Below are 13,630 nucleotides of genomic sequence, written 5' to 3'. Positions count from 1 at the left end.
TTACATTTATAAATGTTCCTATTATAAATAATTCTTAAATAAAATATTTCATTATTTATTATTATCCACTTATATTTATAATTTTTTAATTCAATATAATATTTTTTTAATAATAACAATTTAAATTATATAAAAACCTGTAAAAATAAAATGAAAATATACAAAAGAAATGACAATTTTTTTATTTCATTGATTGTTTAAAAATTACAAGTACCCACCAAGAATTCAAATATACAAACATAAAATAGATAATATTAAAAGATATTATCAAGTCATAATACATTTTTATACATAAACCTAATCCTAAACTATTTTTTTCCTCCTATTTTGCTCCTCCATTTGATCATGCTTCATCATTGGGAGACGATACCTCACTTTGAACATCATCTGTCCACGGAATGAATAAATAATATAAGTATTTGAATAATTTTAAAATAACAAAACAATAAGTTTAATAAATTTTCTTAAGTAAATTATCTAGATTTTTTCTTAAGTAGAAAATCTAAATAAAAAGTGGCAAAGAAATATGACAGAGATTGATGCTTATCTATAAAACTGATAAATGATGCTTAGCATTGTTAAAAGAAACACGTGTATGTAGGTGATGGTACAACTATATGTTATAATATATTATTGAAAAATAGTTATATATTAGATGAAACTTTAGTCATGGATAAATTTTAGTAAATACTAGTGTGATAGAAAGAATGTGATGTCATATCTCAAATAATAATACTAATAAGAAAATAATAAACAATAGTAGCAATCAACAAAGGGTTGGATTTCCCCTACAGCAGATCTTAGCAGAGAAGCTTTCTTTGCATACTTTTCTAACCATTCCTGCAAATAATCAAGGAATGCCGAGTCTTGATTAATTAGCACATGTGAGGCAAACACATGAAGACGAATATAAACTTAATCTCAAGTCACATGTACCTCAATTTTATGATGGAAGATTGAACCAATCAAGAAAGGAAGTGATACTCCGATTGTTGTTGCAATAATAATTAGAAAGAATCTCAATCACATTCTTTATGTTAAACTAATTCTATAATTCCTTAAGGATGAAACCCTTTAGAATACATAGCTTCCAGTATGATGAAGCATGACATCAATTTGTTCACCATCCTCAATTTCCAACTGCAACAACAAAATTATAAGTTAAAACCAAAAACTGCAGAGTTAAGAACATGAACAGAAAAGAAGAAAACACAAACCTCATCAGGAGTATGTTCATAGCAACAAGCCAATAACAATTAAATGTCATTATCAAATACTAGAGAATCTCCTTAATATCTACTTCAATACCAAGTTCAATATTCATGTTTAAATACCTCAGTTGGGTGAATTTGGCATCGGAAGGTAGCTAGAGCATGAGATTGAGTCTGAGTATAGGTATAAGAACAAGAAAACAACATCAATCAAAAGTGACCATTTAAGATTGGGAGAGACATCAAGAGTAGGGGGCACAATATGGTATCTTCCTCTTGAAAGCTTGCAGAAACCAAGCAATGCTACCTCCAAATCTGATGTCTTTAGTGTTGGGAATTTTTGTGGTAGAAGTGGCGTCTGAAAGGAGAGTAATTGATCTCACGCAACCAGATGAACAAATGATTCTGCTTGACTAGATTACAAGGCTTTCTAATGAAGGGAAAATCCTGAAAGCACCTCATACAAAGCTAAACCCAAACATTTAAAAAAAATCAAGATTTAATTTTTACCCAACACCAAAAATCTGAAATAAAAAAAGAAACATAATCAAAGTATCCCAAAAATGAAACGCCAATTCAATAAAAAAAGAAAAGACAAAAGGTAAGAGATAGTCACAACAACAAACAACGTCACACCAATGCAATAGAAGAAACACGAAATAGGTAAGAGACACGAAATAGAAGAACGATCAGTGAGATGCACAAATCAAAGCACAAAACAAAAAGTGGGAAACCTAATTTCAAGAAAAAACCACTGGCTCACAATAGAAGTAAGATTAAAACGGTTTAGCTGGAAAAACTAAGAAATCGAGAAATCGAGAAGCTAGAATTTGGGAGGTACCAAATGTATATACGTTAATAGGATTGGAGGGTGAAAAGTGGATTCCAAGCAAAGACTCACCAGAGTGAGGGTTTAGGATGAGCGATTCCGATGAGGGTGGGCGATTTGGGGTGGTTTTGGTGAGCTTCATTAGGATGAGCGATTTCGATGAGGGTGGACGGTTTCGGGTGGTTTTGGTGAGCTTCAATGGTGTTGGTGTGAAAGGATCGTAAGAGAGCCGACATGTGGTGAGGTACAAGTGTGATGACATGCAATGAGGTATAAGTGTGATACCCACGTTGAGCTCCAAGTAGAGTTGGAGAAGGTCCATCTACGGTGGATATGAGGTATGTGAAGGTGGCGGTGTTGGTAAGGAGAGGTGCAATGGTGGTGAAGTTTTTGCGAGGAGTGACTGCGGTGGGAGAAATTGAAGAAAATTAGGGTTTAGAAGGAGGAATTTGAATAAGAACATTGAGTTAGGGTTCAGGGGAGGGGGAAAGAAATTTGATAAAAAAGGTTCTCAAAATTTTAAACAAAAACTTTCCGAGACTTGAAAATTAAAGGTTGCAAGAAATTTTAGACAAGAAAAAAAAATTTTATTGTAGAATGATATTTATAAAATGTCATAATTTTTAATAATAGTATGACATTTAATAATACGACACCTAAAAACGTCATATATTGCATGTAAATTATGACAGTTCCATAAACGTTGTATTATATTGCAAAAAGTGACATTTTCAAATAAACGTCATATTAAAAATGCCATAATATACATGATTTTTTGTAGAATCGGAAATCTATTCTGCGAAACTGGTCTAAACAGGACCAAGGACCTACGCAACAAAGGTAAAATGACTCAGGGATCCCAAGGAACAACTCAAAACTGAAATCCTACCTAAAACGCAAAATTTCACTACCTAAAACCTCTAAAAACACCTTAAAGATAGGCTAAAACTAAGTTTATGCTAAAGCACGGGTAGAACTACCACTAAACTACCTAGACAAGGTTAAAATAACTTTAGAAAACTTAATCCTAAGTCACAAACTATCTCCTAAATGATTTACAAAAAATCACCACCTAAAATCAAGATTAGTATTCAAAATTGACCCTTTTGTGTATGCATGTACTAAGCTAACCTATGGAAGTTTAATCTAACTATCCTAACATGTTTCTAATGGCAAAATATGATTTAAAAACAGCTCACACTGCGAAAACTTACTACAGCTCAAAATCTAGCTACCTAAGACCTAATATTAGCACTAAACTATGCTAAAACTCCAAAAATTTAGAGCTGAAATAAACTACTGCATAAAACTTTTATCAACACCCTTGGACAACTTTTAATTACCAAAGAAATGTGGAGAAGACATCACAAAACAAAATTTGGAGGGAAATTCAAATCTGCCTACAAAAAGCACAAAAGTCAACAACAAATTGGTCAAAATGAGCTTAAGACTATCCAATCAGCAAAGGAAATGTTGAGAAATGATGCAAAAACAATGTATGTAGCATATGAAAGATGAAAACTAAGCTAAAAGTGAGCAATATCAAGGAAAAAGAAAAGTGAGGCAGAGGCTAACTTGTGTGGCTAGTTTATGAATCTCTAGTCTAGTTAAATACCTATCTTCATTATTTTTTCATTCAATTAGTGTGACTAAGTTGTGTGGCCTATTTTTATGCAGAAAAACTAACAAAAACAAAGAAAGAATGCAGTAACTTGGCTGAAAAGTTGAAAAGTTGACCAACAGTTGACTTTTTGCCTTTTTCCTCTAATCTGAAATCTATTATGCGAAACTGGTATAAACATGACCAAGGACCTACACAACAAAGTTAAAATGACTCAGGGATCCTAAGGAACAACTCAAAACTGAAATCCTACCTAAAACTCAAAATTTCACTACCTAAAACCTCTAAAAACACCTTAAAGATAGGCTGAAACTAAGTTTATGCTAAAGCACGGGTAGAACTACCACTAAACTACCTAGACAAGGTTAAAATGACTTAAGAAAACTTAATCCTAAGTCACAAACTATCTCCTAAATGATTTACCAAAAATCACCACCTAAAATCAAGATTAGTATTCAAAATTGACCCTTTTGTGTATGCATGTACTAAGCTAACCTATGGAAGTTTAATCTAACTATCCTAACATGTTTCTAATGGCAAAATATGATTTAAAAACAGCTCACACTGCGAAAACTTACTACAGCTCAAAATCTAGCTACCTAAGACCTAATATTAGCACTAAACTATGCTAAAACTCCAAAAATTTAGAGCTGAAATAAACTACTGCATAAAACTTTTATCAACACCCTTGGACAACTTTTAATTACCAAAGAAATGTGGAGAAGACATCACAAAACAAAATTTGGGGGGAAATTCAAATCTGCCTACAGAAAGCACAAAAGTCAACAACAAATTGGTCAAAATGAGCTTAAGACTATCCAATCAGCAAAGGAAATGTTGAGAAATGATGCAAAAACAATGTATTTAGTATATGAAAGACGAAAACTAAGCTAAAAGTGAGCAATATCAAGGAAAAAGAAAACTAAGGCAGAGGCTAACTTGTGTGGCTAGTTTATGAATCTCTAGTCTAGTTAAGTACCTAAATTAATTATTTTTTCGTTCAATTAGTGTGACTAAGTTGTTTGGCCTATTTTTATGCAGAAAAAGTAAACAAAGGACAGAAAAACTAACAAAAACAAAGAAAGAATGCAGTAACTTGGCTGAAAAGTTGACCAAGAGTTGACTTTTTGCCTTTTTCCTCTAATCTGAAATCTATTATGCGAAACTGGTATAAACAGGACCAAGGACCTACGCAACAAAGGTAAAATGACTCAGGGATCCCAAGGAACAACTCAAAACTGAAATCCTACCTAAAACGCAAAATTTCACTACCTAAAACCTCTAAAAACACCTAAAAGATAGGCTAAAACTAAGTTTATGCTAAAGCACGGGTAGAACTACCACTAAACTACCTAGACAAGGTTAAAATAACTTAAGAAAACTTAATCCTAAGTCACACACTATCTCCTAAATGATTTACCAAAAATCACCACCTAAAACCAAGATTAGTATACAAAATTGACCCCTTTGTGTATGCATGTACTAAGCTAACCTATGGGAGTTCAATCTAATTGTCCTAACATGTTTCTAATGGCAAAATATGATTAGAAAACAGCTCACACTGCTAAAACTTACTACAGCTCAATATCTAGCTCCCTAAGACCTAATATTAGCACTAAACTATGTTAAAACTCCAAAAATTTAAAGCTGAAATAAACTGTTGCATATAACTTTTATCAACGCCCCTGGACAACTTTTAATTACCAAAAGAAATGTGGAGAAGACATCACAACACAAAATTTGGAGTGAAATTCAAATCTGCCTACAGAAAGCACAAAAATCAACTACAAATTGGTCAAAATGAGCTTAAGACTATCCAATCAGCAAAGGAAATGTTGAGGAATGATGCAAAAACAATGTATTTAGTATATGAAAGATGAAAACTAAGCTAAAAGTGAGCAATATCCAGGAAAACAAAAACTGAGGCGGAGGCTAACTTCTATGGCAAGTTTATGAATCTCTAGTCTAGTTAAATACCTAACTTCATTATTTTTTCATTCAATTAGTGTGACTAAGTTGTGTGGCCTATTTTTATGCGGAAAAAGTAAACCAAGGACAAAAAAACTAACAAAAACAAAGAGAGAATGCAGTAACTTGGCTGAAAAGTTGACCAAAAGTTGAATTTTGCCTTTTTCCTCTAATCTGAAATCTATTATGCGAAACTGGTATAAACAGGATCAAGGACCTACTCAACAAAGTTAAAATGACTCAGGGATCCTAAGGAACAACTCAAAACTGAAATCCTACCTAAAACTCAAAATTTCAGTACCTAAAACCTCTAAAAACACCTTAAAGATAGGCTAAAACTAAGTTTATGCTAAAGCATGGGTAGAACTGCCACTAAACTACCTAGACAAGGTTAAAATGACTTTAGAAAACTTAATCCTAAGTCACAAACTATCTCCTAAATAAGTTACCAAAAATCACCGCTTAAAACCAAGATTAGTATACAAAATTGACCCTTTTGTGTATGCATGTACTAAGCTAACCTATGGAAGTTTAATCTAACTATCCTAACATGTTTCTAATGGCAAAATATGATTTAAAAACAGCTCACACTGCGAAAACTTACTACAGCTCAAAATCTAGCTACCTAAGACCTAATATTAGCACTAAACTATGCTAAAACTCCAAAAATTTAGAGCTGAAATAAACTACTGCATAAAACTTTTATCAACACCCTTGGACAACTTTTAATTACCAAAGAAATGTGGAGAAGACATCACAAAACAAAATTTGGAGGGAAATTCAAATCTGCCTACAGAAAGCACAAAAGTCAACAACAAATTGGTCAAAATGAGCTTAAGACTATCCAATCAGCAAAGGAAATGTTGAGAAATGATGCAAAAACAATGTATTTAGTATATGAAAGACGAAAACTAAGCTAAAAGTGAGCAATATCAAGGAAAAAGAAAACTGAGGCAGAGGCTAACTTGTGTGGCTAGTTTATGAATCTCTAGTCTAGTTAAGTACCTAAATTAATTATTTTTTCGTTCAATTAGTGTGACTAAGTTGTTTGGCCTATTTTTATGCAGAAAAAGTAAACAAAGGACAGAAAAACTAACAAAAACAAAGAAAGAATGCAGTAACTTGGCTGAAAAGTTGACCAAGAGTTGACTTTTTGCCTTTTTCCTCTAATCTGAAATCTATTATGCGAAACTGGTATAAACAGGACCAAGGACCTACGCAACAAAGGTAAAATGACTCAGGGATCCGAAGGAACAACTCAAAACTGAAATCCTACCTAAAACGCAAAATTTCACTACCTAAAACCTCTAAAAACACCTAAAAGATAGGCTAAAACTAAGTTTATGCTAAAGCACGGGTAGAACTACCACTAAACTACCTAGACAAGGTTAAAATAACTTAAGAAAACTTAATCCTAAGTCACACACTATCTCCTAAATGATTTACCAAAAATCACCACCTAAAACCAAGATTAGTATACAAAATTGACCCCTTTGTGGATGCATGTACTAAGCTAACCTATGGGAGTTCAATCTAATTATCCTAACATGTTTCTAATGGCAAAATATGATTAGAAAACAGCTCACACTGCTAAAACTTACTACAGCTCAATATCTAGCTCCCTAAGACCTAATATTAGCACTAAACTATGTTAAAACTCCAAAAATTTAAAGCTGAAATAAACTGTTGCATATAACTTTTATCAACGCCCCTGGACAACTTTTAATTACCAAAAGAAATGTGGAGAAGACATCACAACACAAAATTTGGAGTGAAATTCAAATCTGCCTACAGAAAGCACAAAAATCAACTACAAATTGGTCAAAATGAGCTTAAGACTATCCAATCAGCAAAGGAAATGTTGAGGAATGATGCAAAAACAATGTATTTAGTATATGAAAGATGAAAACTAAGCTAAAAGTGAGCAATATCCAGGAAAACGAAAACTGAGGCGGAGGCTAACTTCTATGGCAAGTTTATGAATCTCTAGTCTAGTTAAATACCTAACTTCATTATTTTTTCATTCAATTAGTGTGACTAAGTTGTGTGGCCTATTTTTATGCGGAAAAAGTAAACCAAGGACAAAAAAACTAACAAAAACAAAGAAAGAATGCAGTAACTTGGCTGAAAAGTTGACCAAAAGTTGAATTTTTGCCTTTTTCCTCTAATATGAAATCTATTATGCGAAACTGGTATAAACAGGATCAAGGACCTACTCAACAAAGTTAAAATGACTCAGGGATCCTAAGGAACAACTCAAAACTGAAATCCTACCTAAAACTCAAAATTTCACTACCTAAAACCTCTAAAAACACCTTAAAGATAGGCTAAAACTAAGTTTATGCTAAACCATGGGTAGAACTGCCACTAAACTACCTAGACAAGGTTAAAATGACTTTAGAAAACTTAATCCTAAGTCACAAACTATCTCCTAAATAATTTACCAAAAATCACCGCCAAAAACCAAGATTAGTATACAAAATTGACCCTTTTGTGTATGCATGTACTAAGCTAACCTATGGAAGTTTAATCTAACTATCCTAACATGTTTCTAATGGCAAAATATGATTAGAAAAAAGCTCACACTGCTAAAACTTACTACAACTCAATATCTAGCTACCTAAGACCTAATATTAGCACTAAACTATGCTAAAACTCCAAAAATTTAGAGCTGAAATAAACTACTGCATAAAACTTTTATCAACACCCTTCGACAACTTTTAATTACCAAAAGAAATGTGGAGAAGACATCACAAAACAAAATTTGGAGGGAAATTCAAATCTGCCTACAGAAAACACAAAAATCAACTACAAATTGGTCAAAATGAGCTTAAGACTATCCAATCAGCAAAGGAAATGTTGAGGAATGATGCAAAAACAATGTATTTAGAATATGAAAGATGAAAACTAAGCTAAAAGTGAGCAATATCAAGGAAAACGAAAATTGAGGCAGAGGCTAACTTGTTTGGCTAGTTTATGAATCTCTAGTCTAGTTACATACCTAACTTCATTATTTTTTCATTCAATTAGTGTGACTAAGTTGTGTGGCCTATTTTTATGCGGAAAAAGTAAACCAAGGACAGAAAAACTAACAAAAACAAAGAAAGAATGCAATAACTTGGCTGAAAAGTTGACCAAGAGTTGAATTTTTGCCTTTTTCCTCTAATCTGAAATCTATTATGCGAAACTGGTATAAACAGGATCAAGGACCTACGCAACAAAGTTAAAATGACTCAGGGATCCTAAGGAACAACTCAAAACTGAAATCCTACCTAAAACTCAAAATTTCACTACCTAAAACCTCTAAAAACACCTTAAAGATAGGCTAAAACAAAGTTTATGCTAAAGCACGGGTAGAACTACCACTAAACTACCTAGACAAGGTTAAAATGACTTAAGAACACTTGATCCTAAGTCACAAACTATCTCCTAATTGATTTACCAAAGATCACTACCTAAAACCAAGATTAGTATACCAAAATTGACCCTTTTGTGTATGCATGTACTAAGCTAACCTATGGAAGTTTAATCTAACTATCCTAACATGTTTCTAATGGCAAAATATGATTAGAATACAGCTCACACTGCTAAAACTTACTACAACTCAATATCTATCTCCCTAAGACCTAATATTAGCACTAAACTATGTTAAAACTCCAAAAATTTAGAGCTGAAATAAACTGCTGCATAAAACTTTTATCAACAGCCTTGGACAACTTTTAATTACCAAAAGAAATGTGGAGAAGACATCACAAAACAAAATATGGAGTGAAATTCAAATCTGCCTACAGAAAACACAAAAATCAACTACAAATTGGTCAAAATGAGCTTAAGACTATGCAATCAGCAAAGATAATGTTGAGGAATGATGCAAAAACAATGTATTTAGTATATGAAAGATGAAAACTAAGCTAAAAGTGAGCAATATCAAGGAAAACAAAAACTGAGGCGGAGGCTAACTTGTATGGCTAGTTTATGAATCTCTAGTCTAGTTAAATACCTAACTTCATTATTTTTTCATTCAATTAGTGTAACTAAGTTGTGTGGCCTATTTTTATGTAGAAAAAGTAAACCAAGGATAGAAAAACTAACAAAAACAAAGAAAGAATGCAGTAACTTGGCTTAAAAGTTGAAAAGTTGACCAAGAGTTGACTTTTTGCCTTTTTCCTCTAATCTGAAATCTATTATGCAAAACTGGTATAAACAGGACCAAAGACCTACTCAACAAAGTTAAAATGACTCAGGGATCCTAAGGAACAACTCAAAACTGAAATCCTACCTAAAACTCAAAATTTCACTACCTAAAACCTCTAAAAACACCTTAAAGATAGGCTAAAACTAAGTTTATGCTAAACCATGGGTAGAACTGCCACTAAACTACCTAGACAAGGTTAAAATGACTTAAGAAAACTTAATCCTAAGTCACAAACTATCTCCTAAATAATTTACCAAAAATCACCGCCTAAAACCAAGATTAGTATACAAAATTGACCCTTTTGTGTGTGCATGTACTAAGCTAACCTATGGAAGTTTAATCTAACTATCCTAACATGTTTCTAATGGCAAAATATGATTAGAAAAAAGCTCACACTGCTAAAACTTACTACAACTTAATATCTAGCTACCTAAGACCTAATATTAGCACTAAACTATGCTAAAACTCCAAAAATTTAGAGCTGAAATAAACTACTGCATAAAACTTTTATAAACACCCTTCGACAACTTTTAATTACCAAAAGAAATGTGGAGAAGACATCACAAAACAAAATTTGGAGGGAAATTCAAATCTGCCTACAGAAAACACAAAAATCAACTACAGATTTGTCAAAATGAGCTTAAGACTATCCAATCAGCAAAGGAAATGTTGAGGAATGATGCAAAAACAATGTATTTAGTATATGAAAGATGAAAACTAAGCTAAAAGTGAGCAATATCAAGGAAAACGAAAACTGAGGCGGAGGCTAACTTGTTTGGCTAGTTTATGAATCTCTAGTCTAGTTACATACCTAACTTCATTATTTTTTCATTCAATTAGTGTGACTAAGTTGTGTGGCCTATTTTTATGCGGAAAAAGTAAACCAAGGACAAAAAAACTAACAAAAACAAAGAAAGAATGCAGTAACTTGGCTGAAAAGTTGACCAAAAGTTAAATTTTTGCCTTTTTCCTCTAATCTGAAATCTATTATGCGAAACTGGTATAAACAGGATCAAGGACCTACGCAACAAAGTTAAAATGACTCAGGGATCCTAAGGAACAACTCAAAACTGAAATCCTACCAAAAACTCAAAATTTCACAACCTAAAACCTCTAAAAACACCTTAAAGATAGGCTAAAACTAAGTTTATGCTAAAGCACGGGTAGAACTACCACTAAACTACCTAGACAAGGTTAAAATGACTTAAGAAAACGTAATCCTAAGTCACAAACTATCTCCTAAATGATTTACCAAAAATCACTACCTAAAACCAAGATTAGTATACAAAATTGACCCTTTTGTGTATGCATGTTCTAAGCTAACCTATGGAAGTTTAATCTAACTATCCTAACATGTTTCTAATGGCAAAATATGAGTAGAAAACAGCTGACACTGCTAAAACTTACTACAGCTCAAAATCTAGCTACCTAAGACCTTATATTAGCACTAAACTATGCTAATACTCCAAAAATTTAGAGCTGAAATAAACTACTGCATAAAACTTTTATCAACACCCTTGGACAACTTTTAATTACCAAAAGAAATGTGGAGAACGCATCACAAAACAAAATTTGGAGGGAAATTCAAATCTGCCTACAGAAAACACAAAAATCAACTACAAATTGGTCAAAATGAGCTTAAGACTATCCAGCAGCAAACAAAATGTTGAGGAATGATGCAAAAACAATGTATTTAGTATATGAAAGATGAAAACTAAGCTAAAAGTGAGCAATATCAAGGAAAACGAAAGCTGAGGCGGAGGCTAACTTGTATAGCGAGTTTATGAATCTCTAGTCTAGTTAAATACCTAACTTCATTATTTTTTCATTCAATTAGTGTGACTAAGTTGTGTCGCCTATTTTTATGCAGAAAAAGTAAACCGAGGACAGAAAAACTAACAAAAACAAAGAAAGAATGCAGTAACTTGGTTGAAAAGTTGACAAAGAATTGACTTTTTGCCTTTTTCCTCTAATCTAAAATCTATTATACGAAACTGGTACAAACAGGAGCAAGGACCTACTCAACAAAGTTAAAATGACTCAGGGATCCTAAGGTACAACTCAAAAATGAAATCCTATCTAAAACTCAAAATTTCACTACCTAAAACCTCTAAAAACACCTTAAAGATAGGCTAAAACTAAGTTTATGCTAAAGCACGGGTAGAACTACCACAAAACTACCTAAACAAGGTTAAAATGACTTAAGAAAACTTAATCCTAAGTCACAAACTATCTCCTAAATGATTTACCAAAAATCACTACCTAAAACCAAGATTAGTATACAAAATTGACCCTTTTGTGTATGTATGTACTAAGCTAACCTATGGAAGTTTAATCTAACTATCCTAACATGTTTCTAATGGCAAAATATGAGTAGAAAACAACTCACACTGCTAAAACTTGCTACAGCTCAAAGTCTAGCTACCTAAGACCTAATATTAGCACTAAACTATGCTAAAACTCCAAAAATTTAGAGCTGAAATAAAATACTGCATAAAACTTTTATCAACACCCTTGGACAACTTTTAATTACCAAAAGAAATGTGGAGAACACATCACAAAACAAAATTTGGAGGGAAATTCAAATCTGCCTACATAAAACACAAAAATCAACTACAAATTTGTCAACATGAGCTTAAGACTATCCAATCAGCAAACGAAATGTTGAGGAATGATGCAAAAACAATGTATTTAGTATATGAAAGATGAAAACTAAGCTAAAAGTGAGCAATATCAAGGAAAACGAAAACGAAGGCGGAGGCTAACTTGTATGGCTAGTTTATCAATCTCTAGTCTAGTTAAATACCTAACTTCATTATTTTTTCATTCAATTAGTGTGACTAAGTTGTGTGGCCTATTTTTATGCAGAAAAAGTAAACCAGGGACAAAAAAACTAACAAAAACAAAGAAAGAATGCATTAACTTGGCTGAAAAGTTGAAAAGTTGACCAAGAGTTGACTTTTTGCCTTTTTCCTCTAATCTGAAATCTATTATCCGAAACTGGTATAAACAGGTACAAGGACCTACTCAACAAAGTTAAAATGACTCAGGGATCCTAAGGAACAACTCAAAACTGAAATCCTACCCAAAACTCAAAATTTCACTACCTAAAACCTCTAAAAACACCTTAAAGATAGGCTAAAACTAAGTTTATGCTAAAGCACAGGTAGAACTACCACTAAACTACCTAGACAAGGTTAAAATGACTTAAGAAAACTTAATCCTAAGTCACAAACTATCTCCTAAATGATTTACAAAAACTCACCACCTAAAACCAAGATTAGTATACAAAATTGACCCTTTTGTGTATGTATGTACTAAGCTAACCTATGGAAGTTTAATCTAACTATCCTAACATGTTTCTAATGGCAAAATATGAGTAGAAAACAACTCACACTGCTAAAACTTGCTACAGCTCAAAGTCTAGCTACCTAAGACCTAATATTAGCACTAAACTATGCTAAAACTCCAAAAATTTAGAGCTGAAATAAAATACTGCATAAAACTTTTATCAACACCCTTGGACAACTTTTAATTACCAAACGAAATGTTGGGAAGACATCACAAAACAAAATTTGGAGGGAAATTCAAATCTGTGTACAGAAAATACAAAAATCAACTTCAAATTGGTCAAAATGAACTTAAGACTATCCAATCATCAAACGAAATGTTGAGGAATGATGGAAAAACAATGTATTTAGTATATGAAAGTTGAAAACTAAGCTAAAAGTGAGCAATATCAAGGAAAACGAAAACTGAGGCGGAGGCTAACTTGTATGGCTAGTTTATGAATCTCTAGTCTAGTT

General features: G+C 32.5%; 1 long non-coding RNA gene across 1 annotated transcript; it reads right to left on the bottom strand.

Moving 5' to 3' along the window:
- Positions 1-295: 295 nt before the first annotated feature.
- Positions 296-1,715, bottom strand: LOC146886954 (uncharacterized). Its single transcript, XR_014994266.1, has 4 exons — positions 1,335-1,715; positions 937-1,140; positions 793-840; positions 296-387 (listed from the first exon to the last, which is right to left on the bottom strand). It is a non-coding gene; the product is annotated as an uncharacterized LOC146886954 (long non-coding RNA).
- Positions 1,716-13,630: the final 11,915 nt, after the last annotated feature.

Source organism: Vigna unguiculata, chromosome 4 (assembly GCF_037176805.1).
Source record: "Vigna unguiculata cultivar grain cowpea cultivar isolate G323 ecotype 2 chromosome 4, ASM3717680v1, whole genome shotgun sequence".
Lineage (NCBI taxonomy): Eukaryota > Viridiplantae > Streptophyta > Magnoliopsida > Fabales > Fabaceae > Vigna > Vigna unguiculata.
Note: the sequence above shows the minus strand (reverse complement) of the source record. Positions and strands in the feature narration are given on the sequence as shown.